Source organism: Camelus ferus, chromosome 8, assembly GCF_009834535.1.
Source record: "Camelus ferus isolate YT-003-E chromosome 8, BCGSAC_Cfer_1.0, whole genome shotgun sequence".
Taxonomy (NCBI): Eukaryota; Metazoa; Chordata; class Mammalia; order Artiodactyla; family Camelidae; genus Camelus; species Camelus ferus.
Window position 1 is genome coordinate 40514519 of NC_045703.1, and position 26786 is coordinate 40541304.

The 26786-nt window shown below is 38.0% G+C and overlaps 1 protein-coding gene and 1 long non-coding RNA gene across 7 annotated transcripts in view; one reads left to right on the forward strand and one right to left on the reverse strand.

Moving 5' to 3' along the window:
- Window positions 1-26786, forward strand: part of NKAIN2 (sodium/potassium transporting ATPase interacting 2) — an 854966-nt gene that overhangs the window by 144981 nt on the left and 683199 nt on the right. The gene's annotated exons all lie outside the window — the stretch shown is intronic.
- LOC116665371 lies at window positions 403-19104 on the reverse strand. The gene is made up of 3 exons (XR_004321963.1): window positions 17826-19104; window positions 1196-1201; window positions 403-413 (listed from the first exon to the last, which is right to left on the reverse strand). It is a non-coding gene; the product is annotated as an uncharacterized LOC116665371 (long non-coding RNA).

Here is a 26786-nt window from a genome sequence, read left to right on the forward strand (position 1 = left end):
ATTTGATTGAGAGATTAGAACTTGAAATTTCAGCGTGGGAATCATCACACTTATTACCCTTACCCTGAGCCCATGGTCCGAACCCTCTGTTGTCTCCCAGTTCTGCCAGCATTTTGCTCCTAGTCCTTATCAGAGTATTCAAGATTGTTGGTAATCAGTATTCATTCCTTTAACCCCCCACCTGCTTCATTCCCCTACTCATATCTTGTGATCCAGTAAAACTAAAGTACTGCTTTATTTCCCAGATCCCTCACAATAGCTACCTTGGTGCCTTTGTTCATTTTGTTGCCTGTTCTTGGAATTATCTCTTCATTTCTGTCTGTCGGAATACTATTTGGCTTTTGAGGCAGATTTCAAGGGCCGCTTTGTCCGTGATTCATTTCCTCTTTTCTCCAATCAGATGTGAGCTCTTCCTCCTTTGAATTCACATAGTAATTTGTGTTGGCATCTTTTATTGAATCGATTCTTAAACTTTGTCTTGCATTATTGGTGTACAATAAAACACAATCTAATTAATTAGGGGGCTCAAAACATACTTAAAATGCCAAAATGCTTAAAATGTTATCACCCACACTTGGGAGATTAATAAACTAAGTGTAGGCAAGCCCAAGGAAGCTAATTGGCTTGTAGTTCTCAAGGAAGGGCTGGCTGCTAAAAGTACCCCTTCCTGATCTTGGCTATGGTTTTGGTCAAAGCTTGAATATCAGTGGTGATGATTCTGGATCCTGTGGCTGGCTGGAGTTTCCAGGGCAATGGTGGCAATTTCAGGAGGCTTCTCTTTGGTTAATGCCCTTTTATCAGCCTGACCCAGGGAACTCTGGTTGGGAGAATCCTTAGAACGCAGGCAAACCCTCTTCTTTCTCATTATCTGAAGCTCAGTTGCTTATCATCTTCTGACTAGTTGTTCTCTTCCCCTCCACATCTATTCAATCTCTTTCCCCCAGAAGACAGAAACTTTCATTCTAACCAAGATTTTCCTCTGCTACTTTTAGGAAGGGACCTAGGTGATGTGTAGGAGACAATTACAGTTATTTAACGTGGTAAATGGCTTCACTGACAAGGTGCCTTTTCATAGGGTTGTACTTCATACTTGATGGGCCAGGGGATTGTCTCTGTAATCCATCAGCAGGTGGCACAATGCATGGACACACTTTGGGGTCAGTAGTTTGTTATCTGGATTGAAGCTGAGACTGACCGAGCTCTCCAAGCAGGAGAGTTTACAGACAGTGGATTTTCCTAGGAAGAAGTCTAGGGGCAGCTTAGTGATGTCAAAGAAGCAAGATGCTGCAGCTCCTTGTTCCTGTAGCAAAAACACCAAACATAGTTGAGCAAGTCACTTAATTTTGAGTCTCAAGATTGTATTTAAAATGCTGATCTTAGTGCTTATTTCTCACTCAATAAATATTTACTGATCACCTATCATGTGCCAGGGGCTGGGTGTTAGGAATACTTCAGTGAAAACCACAAATAGGGTTCTAGGTCTTATTAAATTTGAAAACCTGAAATAGGGTTATTATTTTATGCTTTAACTATTAACACATTAAGGACATAGATTGTATAAATCTTATAAAAATCCTTCCAGTCCAAAAGAATAAAAAAAATCCTCTGACTTTCAGGGATGATTATTACAGGAAAATCCATACTTACGTTCCCTTCCACCAAGACTCCTGAAGTACTTGTCCAGCGAAAAGTAAACACAGGCTGCTCTTATGTGTAACTGGAATAGGCAACATTTCTTCTACATGTTTGGTGAAGCACTTGGGTACCTTCCTCATCCTTTCCCTCCAATAACTGCCTTATCTACCAATACTGTGAGCTCCAGCTCCACCCTCAGAAATACTTTGTGTGTGTGAGTGTTGCACCCGTGTATATTTTAAGCCATATTAGGAAACTCTGAGGGTTTTCTCTGAAATAGAAAATACTTTTCAAGGGGTAGAACACATTAAATTGTAGTCAGTTATGAATATAATTAGTTTCTCTGATTCTTCTCTTCATGACACCTAGCCTAGATCACTGGGCAGCCAGCTAGTAACGCGGCTAAGCACTGGGCGGGACGGGGGTGCAAATACCATTTGTGCATGTAAGAAACTTCAAAGTTACCCTCTTTTTACTCTACTACTCTCTATTTTATTTTTTGTTACCTTGTCCTATTGGTAATTTCAGCTTTTAGCGTCCTTATTCATGTTGGAAGTCCACTTGGCCAGAAATGGGCCTGGGAGTCCTAACTGGCTTTTCCCTTCCATCTAAAGGCCTTGGTGGAGCACAGGAGTTTAACGTGGTCCATCACCCGTGTTAAACACGCTGACAATGTGTCTGTATGTATACACACACACACGTACATACATAATACATAGACATACAGACATATATGTATTTGTAGACAATATTAGTTCCTAGCGTATACTTTCTACTTATAAGCAAAACAGCAAATTATAGGATTGAGACTCTTTTTCTTTTTTATTGAGCCAACTCTCTGAATATGAGCAAACCACCTCGAGTTACTGAAAGTGCCACGAGGAACGGGTGCGCTCGATCTCCATGGCATCGCAACACTTAACTAATTGTGCCTATAAAGTGACTCTCTGAGGGCTCACTTAAGAAGAGGACAAGAGGGTTCAGGTGCCTCTCAGGCTGTAAAATGATGAATTCTGGATGCACATTTTCAACAGATGGACGCAGCGTTAGGAAGGCAGCCATGAAAGGCAGCAGGTGGAGGAGGCAGCGGGAGAGCACTGCCACTTGCAGGAGCACTTGACATTAATTACACCTGTTGGAATTCTCGCCCAACCTTTTGTTTTCAGATGTGTTCCGAATATCATCGCTGTGAGGATAGAGGGAAAAGAAAAGAAGCCGAGGATTGTAAACAGGAAGTGGAGCGCTGGTGCTGTGAGAACCAGGAGAAAGGGGCTGGGCAGGGCCTCTCTGGCTTAGGGCCTCCAATTAATCACACGTGCAAAAGAGGAGCCAGGGGCTCGATTCCTCGTAGCGATCCGGATGGCTCCATCTGGGGGCTAAGCAGGACGGTTTACAAATTGAATTGTTGAAGCTGGACTATGCACTTAGTACTTTAGAAATTAAACAAGTTCTTCCATGTCTGAAGACATTATATTAAATATATACATTTTTCTTTTTGTATATCTGAACACATTTTAAAAATACTTTGGGGAGGCCATTTGATGCTTTTCTTAATGCTTAAGATTCTTCATTTATTGGTGCCTATAAAATTGGATCTGAACTTCCCCATCAAGCTGTGCCTTGTCAACCAGCACAGCCTGCGTCTTCTGTTACATTGTGGCTCACACTGAGGCTCCGCTCATGACAAATGATGACCCATTGCTTAAAATTGCCTTTCTTCTTGTCTTTGCTCCTGCCTTTCTTTTTCTCTGGAGTGCCCTTGTCTGCTTCTCGATTTTCTGCTCATCGTTAAATGTCAACTCAAGGGTTAAACCTGCAGGGAAGTGTTCAGTGATTGTCCCAGACAGCCTCCAGCCTTCCTCCTCCCCAAAGTCACAGGACCTGCATTCCTCTATATCATACCCAGCGCGTTGCAAGGTCATGGGGCTGCCTCTCTCCCTGTCTTCTGGGCTGTGAACTCCGCAAGGAGAGTCCCATTTCCACTCTTCTGTAAGGCTCCTTCTCTCCAGCTCTTGTTCTATCACTTACTAGTGTCTGAATAAATGTGGTTTGGCTAAAGATTGGACCGCCTTCTGTAGGTGAAGTAGCTTTAAGAGTATCACAATTATCTTCTGAGAAAATAAGCTGTGGATTTCAATATGATCAGTTATCTTCAGGTTTTGCTCACTTTTCAATAAGGCTTACCATGATTATGGTGCTATTAAAAATAGCCAGCACTCCCTTACCCCTTCCTCTAAAGATCTGTGCGTGGTGAGAATTTTGCTTGTCAGGCTATGAAATAATGGGAAGTAGAACATACATTTTCATAAGGAGGAAGGGGCAGAGTTTAAAAGAGAGATCTCTTGAAATGAAGGAAAAAAAGATCATCGAATGGAAATAAATATAACGGTGAAGAAATGGGTAGAGGTTAATAGTGTATTCGGCTGCAAGTATACAGAAACATAACTAACGGTAGTGGTTGAATTTTCTCACCAACAAGACTAGCACAGATTTATGCATGTATAAATGATGGCATGGTTGCATCAGCTCAGAAATTAAAGCCAGCATCTGTGCAGTTTTTTATTTTTGGTTTTTGGGTTTTTTTGGTTTTATTTTTTGGTTTTCCCTCCTGGTTTCAAGATACCTGCCAGAGCTCCAGGCAGTGGGCCCATTTACACAAGGAGGATGGAGATAAGGGAGGATAGTCACACTTGGATCTTTAACCTGTTTCTCAGAAAAGCAAAAACTTTGCCATAGGGTCCACTCTCCAGATAGCTGCCGATGCATAGAGTGGCAGCCTAGTGTCACAAGGCCTCCCGTGGATACAGGAAAGCTAGAGAAAAGGAAAGTTTTGCTTTCTCAGACTCTGTGGTGGAGGGAAGAAAAAGAAACAAAGGATTTGGAATGGGTTTTGGGCTACACAATCAGCAGTGTCTGCCACAGAAATAACGGGTGCATAAAATGAACTGACCAAGGGAAGTAAATTGAAAGGAGACATTCACTTATGGAGGGATATGCGAGAAAAATAAATAATTCCATCGTAGGATGAATTAATACATATTGATAAAAATGCATTACCCTTCTGTATATATCAAATATGTAATATCAAAAAACCAAACATAGCGTGATAGGAAACCAGGTATGTACATTATACTACTCATAGCATTAGAAACATAAAATAGTACTGATTTTTTTTAATGGATCTGTTTAGATATAAAAGTATAACAAGCCGACTAGAAGCTACGCACCAATTCAGCCTCATTTTGCTTACATCGGGAAGGAAGATGGTAGTGGAACTGGGGAGAGGAACAAATGGGACTTCAATTTTATGTGCATTTTCTTTTCTATCATTTTTAAAAACATATGACTAGTGTGTATTTGGGGGTTCGTTGTATATGCTACCTTTTAATGTATTATTAAGAAAAACCAAAGAAACACATAAGAGTTGAGATACGGTTGTTACTGGAAATAAATTTAAAGGAACTAAAATAAAAACACAAGTGGGACTCTCATCGCCACAAATGCCTGGGACACAGAGATATTATTGCAGGAAATAATATCGAATGAGGAAGAAGACCCAGAATCAGCCTTGAGTTACTTTTTTAACTTACTGTCTTTCAAATTCAGTTTTCTCATTTGCGAGATAAGGATTATGTGTTAAATTTATTTTTCTCCACTCTTTAGCAATATTGATCTTTTAAGAATATTAGTCATTTTGTAATAAAAGACATGATTTAAAAGATCTTTACTGTCTAGTAATAAGCTGTGGAGGTCATAGGTTTTATAAAGTGTCAAAATGATTCATTTATTTGATTCGTATTTATGATAGTTTTCTAGTTGGGGGAGAGAGAGAATAAGAGTATACAGGGTATAAATCCATAAAGCAAAAAATGTAGCGGGGTTAGCGAATGCTCAGAACAGGGTGACAGTAGGGTTAAACAGTCTAATTTGGATAGATACAGTTTCTCTGACAAGGCAACATTGAGCATGGAAAGAATATAATAAGAAAATATTTTCCCAAGTAGTATGTGTCAAGGATGACTTTAATCATATATATGTTGCATATATGTTAATTATAATAATTTTCGCTGCCCTGTGTTTTAATACAGGATTATATGTGCTTCATTGGAGTTTGCCACTTCTTATTGCACACACAGTGCTTCTCTTAGAAGAACTCCTGTCCAGCTGCGATGGACACTTGCTGTACTCTTCAGCCAGTCTCTTTCTCTCAGTTTGGATGGAAGCCTGTGGTCTGGTCCTTCCACATTTAATATTCTAAGCAGACATCCCTGGAATACTATGGTGAATGTACCTCCTTTAGGAAAGCTGGTGCCCTCATCACCTCTGTTGTTAAGCAGTCATTGGATATACAGTGTTGGCTGGTAGGGTTTGGAGAATTTTCTTATCAGTTGTCTCCTGCAGAGTGAAATGTAATGAGATCCAGGCAGGTTGTATGTCCTTTTTTCACTTGAAAGTTTAACTCTTGTAATATTAACTCAAGATTAATATGGTTGAAAGTTGATATATTGTGAAAAAGGCTTTAAAAAGGTTAAAAAAGGGCTTTAAAAGTTAATTGTATTCTGGAATGGTCTGGAGAACTAATATAAATTATTATCCAGATTTAATCAATGTGAATTTTTAGTTTGTCTTTGATTTTAGGTCATCACAGAACTCAAGGGGTTCTTGTGACAAATAGCATAGTGGAAGGTTAATTGCAGAACAAAAAGGTCTTAATTTGCTGTGAAAATTGGCAGTAGGAACTAAGGTTTAGCATCTGAGTAACTGAGAATACCCACTTAGCTCAGTGTCTGGAACATGGATATTATTGAATGATTGGAAGGACACATATGTGATTGAACTGTGGGACTCTTTGCATGTTGTAGGAAGCTCTAGAAGACAGGAGAGCACAATGTTAGCTTGGAGTAAGCCCCCCCTTGACCTATTAATATTGACACAACTTTATTCCTACTCAGAAAATATCCATCAGTGTTAAAACGCACGAACATTTTTATGAGCCTTCATCGTTTCCTTTTTAACTTCTAGATGGAAGTCCCCTTCCCTGAAGTGCAGATCCCAGGACCATAGATTCTGGCCTATCATGGATAGATACATGGTTGTTGTGAGGTCTATGTAGATGATTGTGTACACATACAGTGCCTGGAATAGTGCCGGATATGTAGTAAGCACACAGTATCTATAAAATTAATAATTAATATTATTAATCCAATAAACCAGGGACTTAATACTATCAAATCAGAGATCAATGTTTTTTTTTTTTGTTGTTGTTGTTAATGGAGATACTGGGGATTGAACCTAGGGTCTTGTGCCTACTAAGTATACATTCTACCACTGAACTATACCCCCCACTCCGAATATATTTTATAGCTCTTATATTTGCTGCCAGATTTTCTTTTTTCCCCATGTATCAAAACAAATAATGTCTGTTTGAAAAAATCTAACCTATAAAAATTGACCCAGCAGCATTCTGGCTTCATCTATAAGCAGCCTTCTCTGTACTGCAGTGTAATGTGGGCAGAAGGCTTTTCTCTTCCTGGTACCATAAAGTCTAACCTCACCATCAGAATTTAGTGCTTTCTGTCTCTGCATGCATGTAGTTAAGTTATACATACCCCTAAAAGCTATTGGCTTATTATTGGTAGTTAAAGACAGCAGGTAATATATTCCTGAAAGAATGAGAGACAGACTAGGATTTGAGATATGAAGCAAATTTTGGGAGGGGGAGACACCAGGAGGGAGAGAGGAGATGATAAAAGGTAAGAAAGGAGAGCAGTGGGTGTTACACAGACTACATCCTTCTTGTGTCTGGAGCAGGCCACGGCCTGTCTATGTAGAAGATATGGTTACCAGTTACCAGTGGACAATTCACGGTGAAGATTCCTAGATGTCACATTCAAGGATAAAAATCGAAGTTTATCACCATAGCAGGATGGCAGTTTGCTTCCTGGGTTTCTAGGTATTCATAACTCCAGATTCACAATTTTTATTCACTGATACTATAAGTTGTTTCAACATATGTACAAATACAGCTATTCTGTTAGATTCTTGGCCAGAAATATTTGAAGAATTGTTAAGGAACAAATCTTTTCCTCAGATAACATTGTGATAGCTTCAGAGCCCTAATAATAAAGGAAAACTATTTAGGAAAGAGAAGTTCCCCCAAATCTAATTATTTTTTAAAGGAACGAGGTGTATCCTAAAAATCAACTTAGGAAAAAAAGTTCATGAAATTTTTGATATTGACAGCTAAGAGACAGGAAACTTTTACATTGTAAGAAAAAAGAAAAGTGAAGGCAGAAGTGCTTCCACATAAATGATGGAAATGAATCTGTAATACCTACCCATTCATCTATAGAGAATGTTATTAGATCAGAATGGGAACATCCTAATAAAGACAGGAAATTGAATAGGTACGTTATGAAGCATTACAGGATGCACACGAAATGAGCTGGATCTTCTGCGGCTGCCTGAGGTGAGTGTCGTTATAACTTCCAAAATTAGTGAAACTGTAATTCTTCTAAAAAAGGATATTTTCCCTTAAAGATGAGAACAAGTCAAGAAATAAGGTCTTTTTGTGATAAAACTTTGGAGGAAGGGGAACAGGAGGCTTTCTCAGTTCCTGCTGTGTTTCTTTTTTCCTTTAGATTAAAACTACATCTATTCAAGGGGAAAATGGCCGTATCTGTTAAAGTAAAAATTAACATAGTTCTCCCAGGTATCTTTTGCTGGTTTCAAAGAGGCTGTGAGATGTTCAATGGAGATGGTAGACTGTACATGTAAGTATCAGATTCTGTGAATAACAGGAGACAAAGAGCTGATGTCCAAATGTTAGCCTAGTGTATTACCACATTGGTTTGGGAGTTTTCTGCTTGTGTAGGCAAAAGTTTGGCCATTGAACTGAAGAATGTGCTTTTCAGAGTAATCAGTTCTTGTCAGGGAAAGGTCAGCTGACTTAGAGGTAAGATTATGCAGGTGAAGGGGGAGAGCATCAGTTAGGACCCTTGACTGGGAAGTGGTATCATGGCAGGCATTATCTTCTATTTTCTAACAAAAATTTCTAATACAACTTAGAGAAGACTACGTTTATTGCCTGCACACCTCTTATTAACATCTTGTCCTGATTCTCAGAGAGTATGTCCTGCAGAAGGTAAGAGGAGATAAAGCACTTGTAACGTTCATCATAATGAAATGTCAGTGGCTTGACCTCGGCAGCAACACATCATTAAAGAATTAATTTTCTGGACCTGAATCCATTTATTTCCCCATTTTAGCTTAGGTTTGGTTATTAAGAGGAAGGAAGAGGAAAACTAAAAATGGAAGCAGAAAATAAAGTTTTGAACCTGTCTTACCAACAACCCATTCTACATAATATGGAAAACATCGAACTACTCCTTGGGTATTCTTTCTATAAGGTTAAATAGATAAAGTAAAATAGAAGTGTACAATTCTAAGAAGTAACAAGTGGTGAAAAAACTGGGTTTTGAAGAAATATTATAATGTATTTTTTAGAAGAATAGAAAGACTCTGGACATCTACTACTCAATTTATGTTTTCCTTTCTTCATCTGAATGTGAAAAAAAAAAGTATGGCATTTTGTTATTTCCGCTTGGATATGAGAGTGCATAAATGAATCACACGACGACTAAAAGATGTTCTCATATACAAGGAGAGCATTCTGAAACACTAAAACTTAATAATGGACTTAAAAAGTAATTTTTTAGAAAAAAAAATCTAGGAAAGTTACTGATCCATGCACCATTTATTAGTCAGGCTTCTCAGAACCGATAAGATGGTGTGTAAGTATATAGAGAGAAAGAGATTCGCTATAGGGAATTGGCTCATGTGATTGTGGGAGCCGGTGAGTTCAAAATCGGCAATGTGGGCTGGCATGCTGGAGACTCAGGATAGCCAGTGATGCAGTTATAGTCCACAGACAGTTTGCTGGAGGATTCCCTCTTGCTGGAGAAGCCATTGTTTTTGTGCTGGTCAGGCCTTCGACTGATTAGGTGAGGCCCACCCACATCATTGAAAACCATCTAAGCTACCCAAATTCACTGATTTAAATGTTAATCTCATCAAAAAACACCCTCCAGTTAATGCCTAAAGTTAACCACCATTGCCATGTATTCACAGATGACAAAGAATTAGGATGCACTACCTTGCTTCACAACTGTATCAGAAGCAAAGTTTTCTACAAGAGGAATGAGTTCAAAGTCATAGTATACAAAGCATAAAAAGTTGTGAATTTTTCTCCCTTCCATCATTTCAGTGTCATCACCAGTACATTCCAACATCCAAGGATTCAGAAGAATATATAAGAAAGTGGGCAAGGACAATAGCGATGCTCCCTCTCCTCTCTCCACCAGAGCATTTTGGTCTGACTTTTTCTAGCTTAGAACAATTGAAAAGCAGATACCGACCTGGGGTATTAATATACCATTCAGAAATGTGTTTTAGCATGAACATTAATGTTTACTTGAATCCAGAACAGCCAGCTTTCCATTAGTGGGTTAAAAATTGAAGAGAGATAAAACTAGTTCAAGCTTACAAGGACTGTGCATGTCAGGGTCGCATTTTAATCAAACAGTTCTCTTTCTTGAGAGGAAGGCTATAACTCAGTAGTGAAACTGTGAGATATATCTCATTTAGAAAAGATACGCTAACGTGTAGGACAAACTTCCCCGCTAATTACCTATATCTGATGCAAAGCCCTTTCTCTAACAGTAAATTTAATGAATGCTAGAGGGTCTTCTGATATCCCGGTCATGTTTGCACTTCAGACATCTTGGGCAGTCGGTGCAGGAATAACAATGGGTTAGCAGATATTTTTTCCTAAATGCAGAATGTACATCCCTTGCATAGAAAAACTTGCATCATTCATATTTCTATGTCAAACACTTGATTCATTTGTCTTCCTTTTATCTTAACTCCCATTGGATGAAAGCGTGTATTTATATTTAAATTTATTTGAACAAAACTTCAAGTTTCACAGACGTACAGTATATTGTAGGGAACCTTTACAGAGTGTAGCTCATGTGTTTTGAGGAAGAAAATGCAATACTAGATGGCATGATAAGCAAATATAAAAATATGTGTATCAGTTTAAAATATAAAATGCTACTTTTCACTAACATTTATCATTTTTTGGTATTACCATTAAAAAAAGACCCCTCCTTTTACTTATATCTGCACTATACATTTATTTAAAAAGCTTAACTTGTAAGAATCATTTTTTGTTTGTTTATGTTGGATACATACCAAATAAGATCTTGAATTTACTTGTTGAATTGCAACCGGACTTTGTTGGTTTTCTCACATTATATTTAGATCAATAAAGTGAAAAGTCCCAGAAACCTGCTAGACTCCAAAGAGTTTGTTTTTCAAAGTTAGTTAAAATAGAAATTAAATGAATTACTAGTATGTACACCATTTTCCCTCTTGAATTATGAGTCTGTAAAGGCATTAGAATTTGCAGCTTTAAATCACTTTAGAGTTGTCAATTAAACTTCATACTGTGGGGCAAAATGTAAATAGAGTGTAGACTGTTAACAATTATTAATAGGATATCCATGCAAATTCAAGCATCAAAACGGTGAATCTTAGTCCTAACCACCTGTGTGGATACTTGATCTCATCATAGTTTCCCAGAAAATAAATGCATTATTGAATGACTTAATTGAAAACAAAACAAAAAGTAACGTGCATTTTTTTTCTTTCTGTTTGGTTTTTAATTTCTAAAGTTCAAATACGCATGTGTCTGTGTATGAGTAAAGAAACTCATACATATATTACACATGCCCATTTACGTTAGTAAGGCTTGTTCTCAACTGAATGACTGACTTCTACAGGGCAGAGTCATTTGTCAATAAGTTCATGAGTTCAGTGTTTATCCAGCCAGTTAGCTTCATAGTTAAATAGCTTTGGACTGACTGTCTTCTCAGTCAAAGATGACACATTTTTATCTTTAAAACTTTATCACAAAGCATATGTAGGTAACGGATTAGGACTTTATCCTATAGGTATGGTGAATCATTGCACTTTAGCAAGGATTTAATTATGGACTGAACCCTTTCCTTAGGAAATATACTCAGATGAAACACATAATTATTTATCACTTCCAAATGTAAATTCTGAACAATCATATTTGTGACTGTTGCCCAGTATTACTGTATGAGAAGTCCTTTTATATTCTTTATCTCTCTCTCTTTTTTTAAAGAAGGATTCAACATCAATTTTGATTTATACCAGGTAATGCCAAACTTTCAGAAATGCTTCTGTATTTAAAAATATTATTTTTGATACAAATTTAAAACCTTGTTTTAAAAGCTATCATTTTAAGATAAGTCTTGTAAGTTTTGGTGAGGTGATGGCTTTTTTATCATCAGATAATTGAGCTCCAGTCTTTCGAGGTAGTGTGTATGGGGTATGGGTGTACAGACGTGTGCACAAACAGTATATTTCTGACTTAAATTTTCTCCTGCTCTGCAGGAAAATCTTTAAGATCTCTTGGGCTTCACCAGTATTCTGAAGCATCTGAAAATCTTTAGTTCTTTTAGATACTAAATGATATCAGAGCCCAAATCATCTGTAAATGCAGTAATTTATGTCATCCCAAATTCCAGAGAATTCTCTTTAGCTATTTCATTGATTTCTGTCTAAGAAGGATGGCTTGCCTGGCTAGGACTGAGTACAAATACTGTTAAAAGATAAAACCCCATCGTACCATATTATTTTGTCCTTCATCTGTGCCCTGGGTCAAGTTATGTTCCTCACTGTCCCATGCCTTTCGGAAAGTTCAGTTAATTCAAAGAGATGTTGTATAGAATGTGGTTTTCATTCTCTGCATCTCGGTAAAATGTTTTTGAGCCCACGCTGGTTACAATGGGTAATGGGGACCTGACAATGAAACCTGAGTAGAGGATTAGCTCTTGTTTGTGTTTATGTTTTTTTTTTTCTCTCTCTCTGCAAATTAAATGTCATCCAATTATCTCTTGCAACTACCTACAGACTTGTTAGTCAACACTATGATACAGGTATTAGACAGTGATTGGTCTAATTAGTTTTGTGGGCATTTGCATATTCAGAGAGCTCTTAATAAATTGGAGATATTTTTGAACTTGATGTTCCTATGGACTTTTTGTATCCTTGGAGATGCTTTGATAATTGTTCTTAAGATTTTTATATGTTTTATAATAGAAGCCAGATCCTTATTGCTGATAATAACATAGATAAATACTTTGTTATTCCAGTAACACCTCCAAGAGTAAAACAAATTTTCTGGGCATCTCCTGAAATACATGTCTTTTTATTTGAAGATTGGAGGTTGTGAAGCTGTTAATGAGATATGGAAGGGGCATTTTCTAAAAGTGACAAGTTATTTTAATCAAAAAGGTCATGCATGTCAGATAGCATTATTGTTTCCTGAAGAGGCTGGACTCTGCCTAAGTCAGTGAGAATTAAGATTTCAGTTATACACCACTAATGGGTAGGACAGAGAGTGAGTGAGGCAGAAGTTTAAAACCTAAGTGTTACTGAAACTTCTTGATTTACTGGCATCACTGCTAAGTACCCTGTAAATGTTAGCATTTTACACCGTGTCACTAATGCCCAAGAGTAAAGCTACGTTAGAATTACAAACAGAAGGCATTCTACAGTCTGAGCAGCAGAGTTAACTTCCACATGAGATTTGAATACTAAAATGAGTGTCATCTTTGAGGAGGAAAGGCTTTTGAGTGATCAGGTCGGTTCTGTCTAATTATTTAAGTGATAACGTATTCTCTGTAGAATGTCTGATCCTTCAGTGGACTTTCATGATGCTCAACTGGGATCCAAGAATGGAATAAAAGATCCTGGGATTAAGTGGGATCTATGTTTCTTTAAATTATCTTCTTTGTCTGCTTATCCTTCCTTTCATATCGCTGTTCATACAAGTGGTGGATGCTGGTTAAACCAGGGAGAGACTTCAGTGGTGAAGAACCCTTTATCATACAAGTCTGATGAAATGCATGCAAACGTTGTAATGTATGTAGCTAGCTTAACCCATGCTGAAGGAGTGGTGTCGTCTCGTCATGGAGATTATACCTAGACCAGAGCAGTCCTGATTATTTAGAGAGCCTTTCTGACTAGAAATAGAAGATGTTTTCCAGGTAGGAGACCCATGTACTTTGGCATGCCCCACGATGCTGAATTCTAGCTTAGCATAATCCCTCCCTTGGTAAAGACTGCTTTCTGTTGGTCACTTTCTCGTCCCAGTCACTTTGGCTCCATCAAATATGGAAATCAAACCTAATATCCTCAGGAGAGGGAGAACAGGGGTACTCCTGTACAGCTGTGGAGTTTTCGCTCATAATATAGGACTTGGCTGGCGCTTCTTCTAATGGCAAAAGGAGTCAACAGAAGGTGAAATATTGTCCAAACTTGTTTATTGAAAATGATTTATTGATAAAAGAGCACTGGATGTTGAGACAATACTGAACCAAATAAAAGAGGGTTAAGTCTAAAACATCATGATTTTCCTGAGGGAGGGGTGTGTGTGTGTGTGTGTATGTGTAGCTGGGAGAGAGAAAGAGAGGGAAGAAAGGAAGAGAGAGGGAGAGAATGAGAGAATAAGAGTAGAGCTAGACCAAGCAGACAGAGGGAGCAGATGGTAGCGAGGGGATGTTTGTTTTGGGGGGTCAAGATCAGTATGTCTTACATGGTTAGTACTTATTGAAGTTGGTCGTATCAGAGTGATCTGGGGGTGCTGATTACAAATGTAAGGAGCCCTGGAGCATTGAAACATTGTATGAAGGGTCAAGTTAAAACTATATAACCCTTTCGGGGAGATGGGATCAGTTCAGTGGTAGAGTGCATGCTTAGCATGTACAAGGTCCTGGGGTCAATCCCCAGTACCGCTATTAAAAAAACAAACAAAACTATATAACCTTTTTGATAAGTGGAAACATTTTCTTTCAAAATGTTTATCTATCAAAAATATAAATGCTATGTGATCTAATTTTTTTTTTTCTGGAAAAATGTTTCCAGTTTGGCTTTCCGCCAAGTAGGCTGACATTTGCAGAGCTGTTGTTGGCTCTGACTTGGGCATTGGAGGTGTGAAGCTGCAAAAAAGGCAGACCCTGATCAATCTTCAGAGGAGCTGTCACCTTAGGGATTCCTGGACTGTAGGATCATGTGCTTTTACTAATATTGTACTTGTCCTTTAGACTGAAATGAATACTGTATTAGACTTAACAAAATTTTGTAGACATGCAAAGAGGGTGGGGTTTCCTGATTCTGAAAGTTTTGAAGAAGAGCTCATAGATGTACTTTAAGGTTGGCTGTTAAGCAGAGATTTAATTGTATTGAGTTTAGATGAGAAGGAATCAAGTTATGATATTTCAGTTTGTGGACATGTGTGAAGAAGGCTGGCAAGGATGCTGATCTCATTCCGCTTGTGCATCTGTATGGCCTTGGGGTTGATGGGAGTAGGAAGGTGGTTGGGTTTGGGGCTGTTGAAGATGGAAATGTAAAAGCATACTAAGAATAGGATTTAAGAGCCCAAATTAAGCTAAGGAATTTGAACGTGATTTATAAAGAGTGGGATCCATTAAATATATTTTTCAACCAGAGGTGACCACTACTGTTCTGATGGAACTGTTTAGAGAGATGAGAGAATGGTGGCCAGGTGGCAGGAGACAAGTTAGAAGGCTATTGCAGTAATCCGATAAGAGATAGAGTTGCCTGACCAAGGGTCACCAGCGTGGAAATGCAATAGAAACAGAGCCTTTGGGCCTCAATTTAACCCCAAATTGAAAGAAATGCCCTCCTTCCATTTCTCCCTATCCATCTCACTCCCTTCTTCTTTCCCTTTTTCCTCTCCTCCGTTCTTTCCTTTATTTTTTCTTTCTTTTTCATTTACGTATTATTACTCAGTGCCTGCTGTGTGCCAGGCTGTGGGAGTGTGGAAGGGAGTGGATCAGAGATGTTGCCACAAGGTCTAGCTTGGTGGAGTGGTAGGGCTATTAACTGTGACAGGGAACGATTTAGGAAAAGAAACAGTTTTGCAGCAGGGAATAACATGACTTTGAATTTGGACAGATTGATTTGGAAATGCCTGTGGGACTTTCTTATTGAGATGCCCGGTGAAGAGCTGAAAAGCTCCCTGAAATTACTGTGGCGTGTGGAATGAATGGACTGCCTATTGCTAGGAAGGGACATGACTTGGCCAGATGGCCTTGGGTCAGATGTGTTAGAGGGAACTCTGATGAGCGATTATTAGTGATCTTGAACCAAGTGGGATACAGTGTCCCTCCAACCCTACAAATCTGTAAGACTGCAGACAGGCATGTGTACGTGTGCCTGTGTGTATGAGAGGGGGACACACACATACACCCCTTGGTTTCTTTTTCTTGTCTGTGACCATATCTCGTATCTTAAGCATTATTATATCTGTTGTTTTCCATATCACTCCTTTCAACTTTATAACCTCTAAAGTGAATGATGATGCCTGGACTATGAAATATATCTTAATATTCTTTATTTCCCCATTAGCCAGTTGTTTAATTAGCAGGTATTTGCTGCAACCTAAATATCATTTATTACTTTGTATTCTCAGCCAAATGAGGGTAAATAGTTAAGGATACGTTTTCCATTCACAATATTAAGTATATTAGGATATCCTATTATAAATTAAAACTGGACATTTTATGCAGTTGTTCTTGATGAATTTTTGTTGTTGTTGTTAATTTGCCATTAATAAGAAATAAAGGTGAACCAATATTTTGTCAGAGACTCTATTTTCTAAAGTGAAGACTCAAGTTTTATTATTATTATTAATTATTATTATTACTGTTGTTGCTCCTGTTAATTCTTCAGTTGACACTTTTCTGATAGTAATTATACTAACATTTTTACTTCCAAGGCTTTGGCAAATGTGTGAAATGGTATGCTATTCATAACTTCAACATATGTATAAATGCAATAAACATCTTACATAAGGTTCTAAAATGCAGCACTGACCTACACTATAATACCAAAAAGAAAAAAAATGATATTGGGTCTGCCATCTTATTTTTAGTTTTTACATGTACTTCTGAAACTGTTTGCCTCCTACATGTGAAAATTAATTTTAGATCCTGTGAGGTTTTTGCTGGATTAGGTTCCAGTTAAGCAATGTAAATTCTTAGGAAAGCTGTTACTACCATTCAGTTATCTTTCATGAATTTGATAGGTGAGGTAAGATTTAAAATTTTGACCTGGAGACCAATTTTGCACTATTCAATTCTCACAGTTCTGTGAAAGGAATCACTTTGGTGATTACTGAATGATTCATAGCAGTTGATACATATATTGATCAAGATAAATATAAAGGGCTTTTTATAACAGTTAAAATAGATAATGAGTTAACATTTAACAAATAAAATAAAAGATAAAAATTATAATAATTAATACTATTAATGGAAGTATAAATTACAAAGAAGACTTCTGGATAAAAATCTGGTAAAATGTGTCGAAATTAGTGTTAAATTGCAGTGAGAAATTTTTTGACTCAGTGACCTGACTTGAGGGATCTAAGCAAATAAACGTACAGGTGATCTAATACATATGTACCAGGATCTTGATTGCACCATAAATTCCACTGGCAAAAGATTCTATCAAGCTAATTAATAAATATGGTAGAGTATAAACAAACTAACAAAAAGTGGAATTCTACAAAGTTAAAGAATGAGTTAGATTTATATGTACTGACTTGGAAAAGTTCATGACATCCTATTGAATGAAAATAAATACTATATGTATGGAGCTATCCCATTTATAAATATATTTATATGCATTCAAAGTCTGGAAAGATACACACCATCTTGGAAGACATTCCTGAAAAAATTGATGTTTAACTGAAACCAGAAAAGGAAGGATTAACCAGGGAAAAATTAAGGCAGAGGGAATAACATCTAAGAAAGCCTGCAGGCCAGAGAGATTTAATGTATGCAAGAAGCTGAAAAAATTAGGTATGAATGGATTGTAGAGTCTAAGAGAGGTTTACCTTTGGGGTTGGCATTATACATGCAAATTTGCTGTCTACTTTATGCGTTTCTCTTTTTGCTAATGAAGATATTCCTGTTTCGCACAAATAATTAAGAAACTAGCTAAATGTATCACAAAGAAAAAATGATGAAACATTTTAAATAGGATACAGAAAAATAATAAGAAAAGACAAAAGAAGTTGTGAACAGTTAAGTGAAAGCCTAAAAGAAAAGCATAACATTGTATATTAAGCTGAATTAAAGGAGAGGAAAAAGAGGAATAGAAACAGTGATTTCAGAAAATGAAGATACTTCTTTTAAGTAGGCTTAAATGGGAACATTAAATAAGGCAACAGTGTAAATCTTTTAAAATTACACTCTTATAATAGAAAGGACCACAGGAATATCTGGATCAACATAGCTGGGAAACATTTAGCACGTTTAGCTGCGCTTATTTTCCATGATTCTTACAGTGAGGCGGGGGGGCCTCAGCTTCCCCTGGTCGATACCTTGGGGCAAAAGCAGGACCCCGTAGTCTATGTTAGTGTTTCCCTTTTTCCATTGCTTCCAGTCCAGGAATTCCCTGTAAATTCCTTCCAAAGTGTGAGCCAACTCCATATCAGTGGTCCTAATCTTGCCTCCATCTTTGAATCTCTGGGAGAGATTTGAAAAAATTTCAATGCTCAGGCTGCACATTTAGGTGAATCAAACCGTTATCTCTGGCACTGGGGCCCAGGCAGAGTTTTAATGCTCCTGGGTGATTCTCGGGTGCAACTGGGACTGGAAAATCACTGTTCTAGGGAAGTTCAGCCAGTTGACACCATCAGTGTATGAACAAACTCAGGGGACAGCGTGCTCAAATGCATAATTCCAAAGAACCGAGTCAAAAACTAAGAATGAGAGGTCTCAAAATCCACCAACTGCTTTGGTGGTGAGGTGTCGAGGGTGTGGCTGTTAGAAAGGTGTCATATGCAAAGTGAAGATGGAGTCTTTGGTGGAGAGATACTTCAGCTATAAAATACAGGTGAGATATAAGATTAAGAAAATATTAACTATGTTAAAGATAAGTTTCTAGGACTCTGTTTTCTCATCTTTAAAATGAGAGTGTCACTACTTCATGAAGTTGTGGAAGTTAAATTGAGAATGTTTATAGAAGCAAAGTACAAAGGGTCGTTCACTCATGGTTCAGAGGCTCAGTAAACAGAATGAGAAATAAGGAAACAGAATCAGTGTCTTTCATCTTTTAGTTTTCAAATGTAGTATAGCTTCAGTTCTTGGTTCTCCATCAAGGAAGTTTATTTTCTGTTTGGTGGACACTCGTGGACTTTGGCTCACAGTGCAGAGCCAAAACCGATAGATAGACAGGGTATGTATTGCCTTGGATGGTGGAGGAGTAGTGCCCTTTTGGGCGTTTTGAAGGTATTTCCATCTCCCTAATGGTGCATCTGAGAAATGCACATATGTTAGTCTCCTGCTGTTGTGTAGTAAGTTACCGCACACCTAGTGCCTGGTGGAGGAGGTCACCAAGGGGACATGACCCTGGGTGACTGTAAGCTGGACCTAAGCAACCGGAGGCACCTTAGCCCCTCTCCTGTCCTTCGATTGTCTGCTCCGTCCACCGTTCCCACACTAGGAACTGTTCCAAGGACATAGCCTTGTGAGAGTAAAGTGTTGTCGGGACAATCTGGACTGGGTACGTGACTGAGCCCTGTTAACGCCTCTGTAGAAACTTTTAAGATTCTGGCAGGCGGGTGCGGAGATCTCTCAGGCCTAGCCTGCCCGAGACAAGCCCCGTAAGTAAGTTCCTTTTCTTGTGAAACCGCAACATGCGAGTCTGGAGCGGCCTGCCTCTTCCTTCAGTTTCTCCGTGCCCTCCACGTTCCTGGGGGGCCGGTTTTCAAGCCCACGACACCTTAAAACACCTGTTTACAAGCTCACAGTTCTGTAGATGAGATGACTGGGCTGATGAGGCTGGCTTCTCTGCTTCGGGTCTCATGAGGCTAAAATCAAGGTGTCAGCTGGGCTGCATTATCATCTGAACTCGAGGTCCTTCTCCAAGCTCCCAGGATTGTGGCAGAGTTCAGTTCCTGGCACTCAGAGGGCTGAGCTTTTTCTTTCCTTTCCGGCTGCTCTCAGCTTTTAGGGGCAATCTGTCTTCCGTATCAGGTGGTCCCCTCCATCTTCAAAACCAGTGAGGAGGATTTCCTTCTCCTGCTTCAGACCTGTGACTTGCCGTCTACGTGCAGATTTAAAGGGCTCACGTGATTGGACAAGGCCCACGGGGAAGACTCGTGCTTTCTTCACGTCAGCTGTACCCGGTAACCTAATCACCCGAGCGATGCCCACCGTTTTCATAGCTGTGTCTCGTACCAAAGATGGAGATGATTTGACAAGGGTGTGGGTTGTTGAGAATTATCTTAGAAAGCTGCCTACCCCTGCACACAGAAAGGGTGTGTGGACTGCAACATATGTTAAGGTGGTTTTAAAACAAGGCAGGAGAAGACGACCACTCCTCTGCTTTATCAGTGAGTATCGCTTTTCATTTGACATTGCTGGAGAGGGGAGGTCTGCCTCGATTTAGTTCCTGTAGGAAAAATTGGGGAGAAAATCACAGAACGATATTAATTCATAAATTAAAAATATAAACTTTCTTTGCTTTGTGATTTTAGTGTCTAGCAGAAGCCATGTGCTCTCTTATTTCTTATTTTCTTCCTTAGTAAGTAAAATTTCTCATACAGTTTTATCTCATGACAAAGATATGCTAAAAATCCAAATAGAAAATAAACATTTTTAAAGGAGCTACGTTCTACAAAGAAAATTTGACACACTCTCGGTTTTTTGGAGGTTGCGTGGTTGGTACATTGTGTGTCCTAGCTGCCCTGTGTATATCTGGTTGTGTGAGTTCCGTGGATTTGCCACAGAACGAGAAAAGCCTCAGTTTCCAGCCTCGTAAAGCTAGAAAACTGCTCAACACTGCATTAAGTCCTTGGCTGGTTTCTTAATAATCCCCTGTAACTCTTTAAGAAGTGGTGTTTGTAGCCAGGAAACATTGTTTAAGTTTGAGCCAATTTTCTATTTCTCAGAACCCAGCTATGGAAATATACCTTATAGTTGTTGTCCAAAAATGATAACTGAATGGATAAACGGGTATTACTAATAATGCATTCACTGCCTAGTTTGACTGATACAGTCTTGCTGAGGAATGTAAAAATAAATCCTGGCATTCTCTGGAAGATTTCTGCATAACTTGTCTTAAAAACGACTTACTTGTGATAGATATTTGAACCAATAATGTGTGTGTGTTGACTTGCTGATAATAAAACGGAGATCCTTGGGAGAGCTTTCATTTAAAGGTATTTGATTCAAACGTACTGTATGATCCGGGTTTACCTACCGCTATACTTCTAGGGCAACTGAACGTATCTAAATGTAATATAAATTGCTATCATGCTGTTATGTAGCTTACTTTAAACTGGAGCGTGCATACCGTGGGGTTATATGAGGATTTCCCACTGGTATATAGACTCAAAGCTTTGAGGATACCCACTCCCCAAAAAAAGAGTGAGAGAGAAAGAGAGGCAATTTAGTTGTAGTATTGACAGTTGGAATGGCTCTGATGACTGGGTAACAAATCCATTTGCAAGTAAGGTTGTTTACAATTCTCTACTTTAATAGAGTTGTCAGCCAGTATATGATTAAAATAATTTTTGATGAAAGATCACTGACTTTTGGCATGTAACTGAGAAGGAGTTCAAGCATTTGAGTGACATTTCTACAATGGAAGGAGTTTCTTCCATTTCCATCTATTTATGTGAACAAAAAATCACCACAGTTACAGTAATAAAGACAAAACAAACTAAAAAAAAAAAAAAGGGAAGAAAATTGATGCTGATCCCTGTCTCCTTTTAGCACTGAGTAATAGTCACCCATGGAATACATGAAATAAATGAAAAAAAGCCAAACTATCCATGTCATTATGACATTCATTTCCAGTAATTGTGACCTTTGTTTAATAATTATTCATTGCAACTTGAGATACATTTGTGTTGATAATTGTGCTCTTCAAATAATTTATAACTCAATCCAGAAGAAACCTTTTTTTACACTTAGAGTTATAATGTCAAGAGGAATTTTTCTAAACGTCATTTTTACATATTTTTATTGCAGAGAAATATGATCAATAAAAAAAAACTTTCAAGCATAAAACTTAACCATTTTAGGATAAAATTCAATGGGGATAGAAATCTGAGTTCAAAAAGAAATAGGAACAAAGTCAAATTTCCAGCTGTAAATAGGATCTTGTTTATGCAGTTCTCACTAGTATTTAGATTACTCTGGATTATTAAAAGAATTGTGTAAGTTTATCCCAAAACATTAATATTTTAATGTGTTAGAGCTTATACCCCTTGCTATTTAAGCTGGCTATTTAAGCTATTTTTATTTTAAGAAAAAAAAATTAAATGCCAACCTCAAAGTCTGTGAGGGGTGCATAGTTTTATAAAATTACTTTAGAAGGGTACATTAAGTTTGAAGACCATGACTACTGTGGAAAGTCCTGCAACTGTTGGCTTTCTCAGTGCTGCAGTAAAGGATTTAGTATAGGGGCTGAGGCCCCAGATAGCTCTGACACTGACAGCAGCTCTCCTTTCTATGAACTTCTGTGGCCCCTCACTACTCATCCCAAACGTTTGATGCTTTTTGTGTGTATGATGTCAACTCAGAAAATTTGGGTCATATGTTAGACTGGATGTTGCTTACACTTTGAACAAACTCTTAATACACCACCAATACAGTGTCACAGTTGGTTTCAATGCAATAATCAACCAGTTGGATTTCAAGTAGTGAAATCATCTGTTTCATTAAATGTAAGTACAGTGTCTTCCAAGTCATAAACTTAAGGTCATGCTCACAGATATCCAGAATGCTTTTGTGTTTATATATACCATATATTTTAATAACAAGGTGAAAATGGATAGTACAAGCAATTAATAGCAGTAAAGCAATAAAGCCAAGTTCTTCATATTCTTAATTATGTGAAAGGTTAATTGGGGCCAATTTTTTATCTGAAAAATGTTCATTTTTATTAATGTTTTATTTAAACAGTTTACAACTCTGCGGCTGTAATTTTGATTAGTGTATGCTTAATGAGTACCTAAACACTTGATTCCTGTGTTTCCTGAATGGTTCTGTACTTTAGGACTAGTTCTGCTATTTGAATTCAATGGCATAGAGATGGTATTTGAAGTCATGGGCAGGAATGAGATGCGGTAGGCAGGAGTGTCCTGGAGAACAGAAGTGAGGTCCTCTGATATTAAATAATGCTGGGGGAGGAGAAGGTAGGCTTGGAGGGACCTTGGGAAGGATAGCTAGAGGAGAAACCCTGGAGCTTGTGGGGATTTCAAAGCAACAGGAAGAAACAGTGCCATGTAATACTTAGCAATTAAAATGGGGGATGACTATTATCACTGGAATTTTTTAACTTAAAATATTTTCAAGGTAATACAACTTTGTAAACAGACTATATACCTCAATAAAAAAAAAGTTTCCAAGGTCATGAAAAAGATCAAATGGGGAAGGAAAAGCCTCAGTTTCTGCAGGTTGGATAGATTAAAAAGCAAGATGGGGTGGTCTTTTGTGTCCTTTTATAACGTGGTTGAGTCCCAGCTCTGTAGCTTCCCAGCTTAGCGAACCCAGGAAAATTGCATAAACTCTCCAAGCAGTTTATCCCAACATGGTTAAACAGGGCTAATCATACAGCTATCTCAAGGGTGTGTTGTGAGTATGAGCAAGATAAATTATATAACAGACTTAGCATACTCTGTGGCATATAAAAATTCTACAGTTGTGACATATTATTATTAACTTTCTTAAAAGGGTTCTTAAGGCACAAGGGTATTCATCTATCACTATCCACATCATTTTCTGTCATTGTTATACCATGCTAATTAATCTAATTCATTTCATTATAGTAAGTGGCAATACAACTGGGGCATGAAAAACTCATTTTGATCATTATAAAAGAATCAGTATGGTAGCAGCTCTTCAGTTCAGCAGTCTGACCAGCATTCGATGAAGATCAACAGGAGTCTATACATTTCAAAATTTATAAAACACATTAATATATCTAATGTTTTGTTCTTTAATGTACTGAAAAGGAGTTTGTTTTCAGGCCTCAAGATAGGTATGGGTATAAACTATAAAATGTCTTTTATTGGCATCCAATTTGCTTACTTGCTAGCCTTAAAAAAAAAATTAAAGATTGACTCTTGCTGTTGATAATACTAATACCACAGATTAAATGAGAGCCAACCAGGTAGTTATTTTGAAAGTCAGTGCTTCTAGGGTGATCCACATCCAGTCTGCATTTTCCGCAGAGTTACAGTGCTTGTAAATTTTATTTACGATTCATATAAGCTTTTATGTGCCAATATTTTTTCAAAGGACATCCTTTATGTCCGTGCGCCTGCCCTCAGTTATACTGGTAACTGTCCATTTTGTATTAAGGATCACATTGGAAGTAGTTTTTATGATATTTCTGAATTATGAAAGAATTTCATTCATTTTCCAATAGGACTGTGCTGCAGCTGAAATATATTATGGCTGTGCTCTAAGCTAATTGTAGTAAAAATCATCATTTGGGTGACCTTCCTTGGTATTGAAGTGGCTAATAAAACTCACTTTGTCTTGGCCAAGTGGAGATTACAGGTACGGAGCCAGATTGCCCGCAGTCATCTCTGCTGCTTCCCCAGAGAGAGTTCAGACCGTTGGGAAGTTTTCTGTTGAGACTAGAATATGTTTGTCCTTGGGCAATAGTGGCTCTACATTTGGTTGTTCTGCCTACAGGGCTCCCTGAAATAAATTTCAGTTTGGAGAAGGGAGAGGGATGAAGAAAACAAATTTTTTGTTTGTTTGTTTGTTTTTTTGTTTGGTTTTTTTTTCCCTGGATTCTGAGACAGCATCCGCCAGCCTGCTCAGTGCACCTCTGGGGACCCTGAAGAGGGCATAGAAAGGCTGCTTTGTTTTTGTTTGTTTTGAAAATCAATTTGCTTCTAAACTTCCTCAAATATTTACTGTGGATGGAAGGAAAGAAATTTTTTTTTCCTCTCAATTTTGCCTTGGGGAGGAAGCATTTCTGTACTCTCTGTAACCCAAAAGGAAGAGTAGGATTAGTGTGTCTGATCTAGACCTAATTTACCACTTTATTGTAGGTCGTACTCAGCTGCTCTGTAAGCAGATATTTTCCCCAGGGACATGTTCCCCAGGGGGCAGTAAGCTCTCAGCTTACAGCAGGGAGAAAGGCATGATCCATTTAGAACCACTGCTGTCCTCTTATAACCTCCCCCTACCCCACCCCACAATGGCCTGCATGCAGATAAACTCCAGGTGTCTTCTTTCTCATCTTGTCCCTTGCCTTAACTAAAAGCAGCATATTGTTGTTGTTTTTGTTTTAAAGCATTAACTTTTGATTTACTATTAAACGTGATCTCCATCTGTATATATTGAGTATGTGTCCTATGCGTGTACCTGTGTTACTTTTGCAGAAATAATTTAAAACCGATGAACTATGTTAGTCTCTGCTTTGTTATCCTAACATGGTCCTGGGAAACTTTGTCTTTTGCCGTCTGTATTTGTAGTATGGCATATTTGTGGGAGGGTTAAATGCGACCCCCCCCCACACACACACTTTTTAGGTGAGAGCCCAACATAAGGAAGGACCGGCTTGATAAAAAGATCAAATTCTGATTTTTATATGGACATGCATTTTTTTAGTTCTCTACATAAAAAGCACAAAATGGGGAAGGGGATTTGGTTCATTCTGCTAACATTTGGTGAATGTCTACCACATGCCAGGCACTGCTGGCAAGGCTGGGAACCCAAAGGAAAAAAAGGCAAAACCCTGTCCCCAAGGACGTCACAGTCCACTGGGGAAGACGAGTTACAAAGAGTTACTTTTAGAGGGAGGCAAGCATCATAGACACCAAGGATGAGGGGGAGCCTGCCAAGTGACTAAAGGTGACACAAGGCAGTTCCAGGCAAAATATGTAGAAATGGGGAAGGGTAACAAAATACCTGGAGTTGAGAAATAGACAGAATCCCCTTTCACATGACTAAATTGTGTGAGCTTGTCCCCTGATACGTAAAAATAGAGTTAATAATTCTTGTCTACCTAAGGGATTTCCTGAGGGGTAAGCAGAATAACTTATGTGAGGCAGCAAGCCTGGTATGTCGAGTTGCTCGAAAAAGGTGAATTCACTTGTATTCCTTACACTAGTCCTTTAATACTGAGCAGACTGTTTTAAAGTTGATGCAATTTAAATGTGATTGGAAATGAATGAGTAGTCAGATGAATTGGCCCTTTTGTGATGCAGTGAACTCCATCATATAAAAGTCCAAGATAGCTATTTTTTTTTAAAAAAAAGTGTTTATAATTTATCTTTCTTGAGGATTTTCTTGGTAGATGCTTTAAAAGTTACTGAACTCCCAAAGGTTCAGTCCAAAACAGCCACTTGGCTGAGTATACATGGTCTCTGCCATTCATTATTATTGTCTTTGTTATTATTTTAGCCAAGGATTCATGAAATGTATGGCTGGAATCAAGTACCAAACATACTGAGATGAATTTATTTTGACTCTTCAACAGATTAGTTTGTAATCTTGATAAATGGGAAGGTTTTACTTTTAATTACCATCTTCATGAATCAGTGAGATCTAGCTATGAAGTCTAAAAGCTTGTATCTTAACATTTGAAGCAACAGAGGAATATATGAGAAGGGAAAACAATCAACATATATAATATAAATATTTTTCATTAAATGTTCAGTTATTTTTAATCCTTCCTTCCCTCCTTTCTTCCTTCCTTCTTTCCTCTTTCCTTTCTTCTTTCTTTCTTTCTTTCTTACCTTCATTGACTTGTATTCTTTTGTACTGAAAGACAGAATAAATCTCAGGTCTACTAATAAGGATAAATAGTAAACAATTCATTTTTCCCTAGTAAGGCCCTCAGGATTTGGTCATTAATGCTGACCATAGCCTCCGAGTCTCAAAAAAAAAATTCAAGTCAGTATTATGCCATTGTACTCTTAAATAACAGATTATTTTCCAATTAAAAAATGGTTTCCTTAGTAGTTAGAAATTAAAAGTTAGCTAACAAGC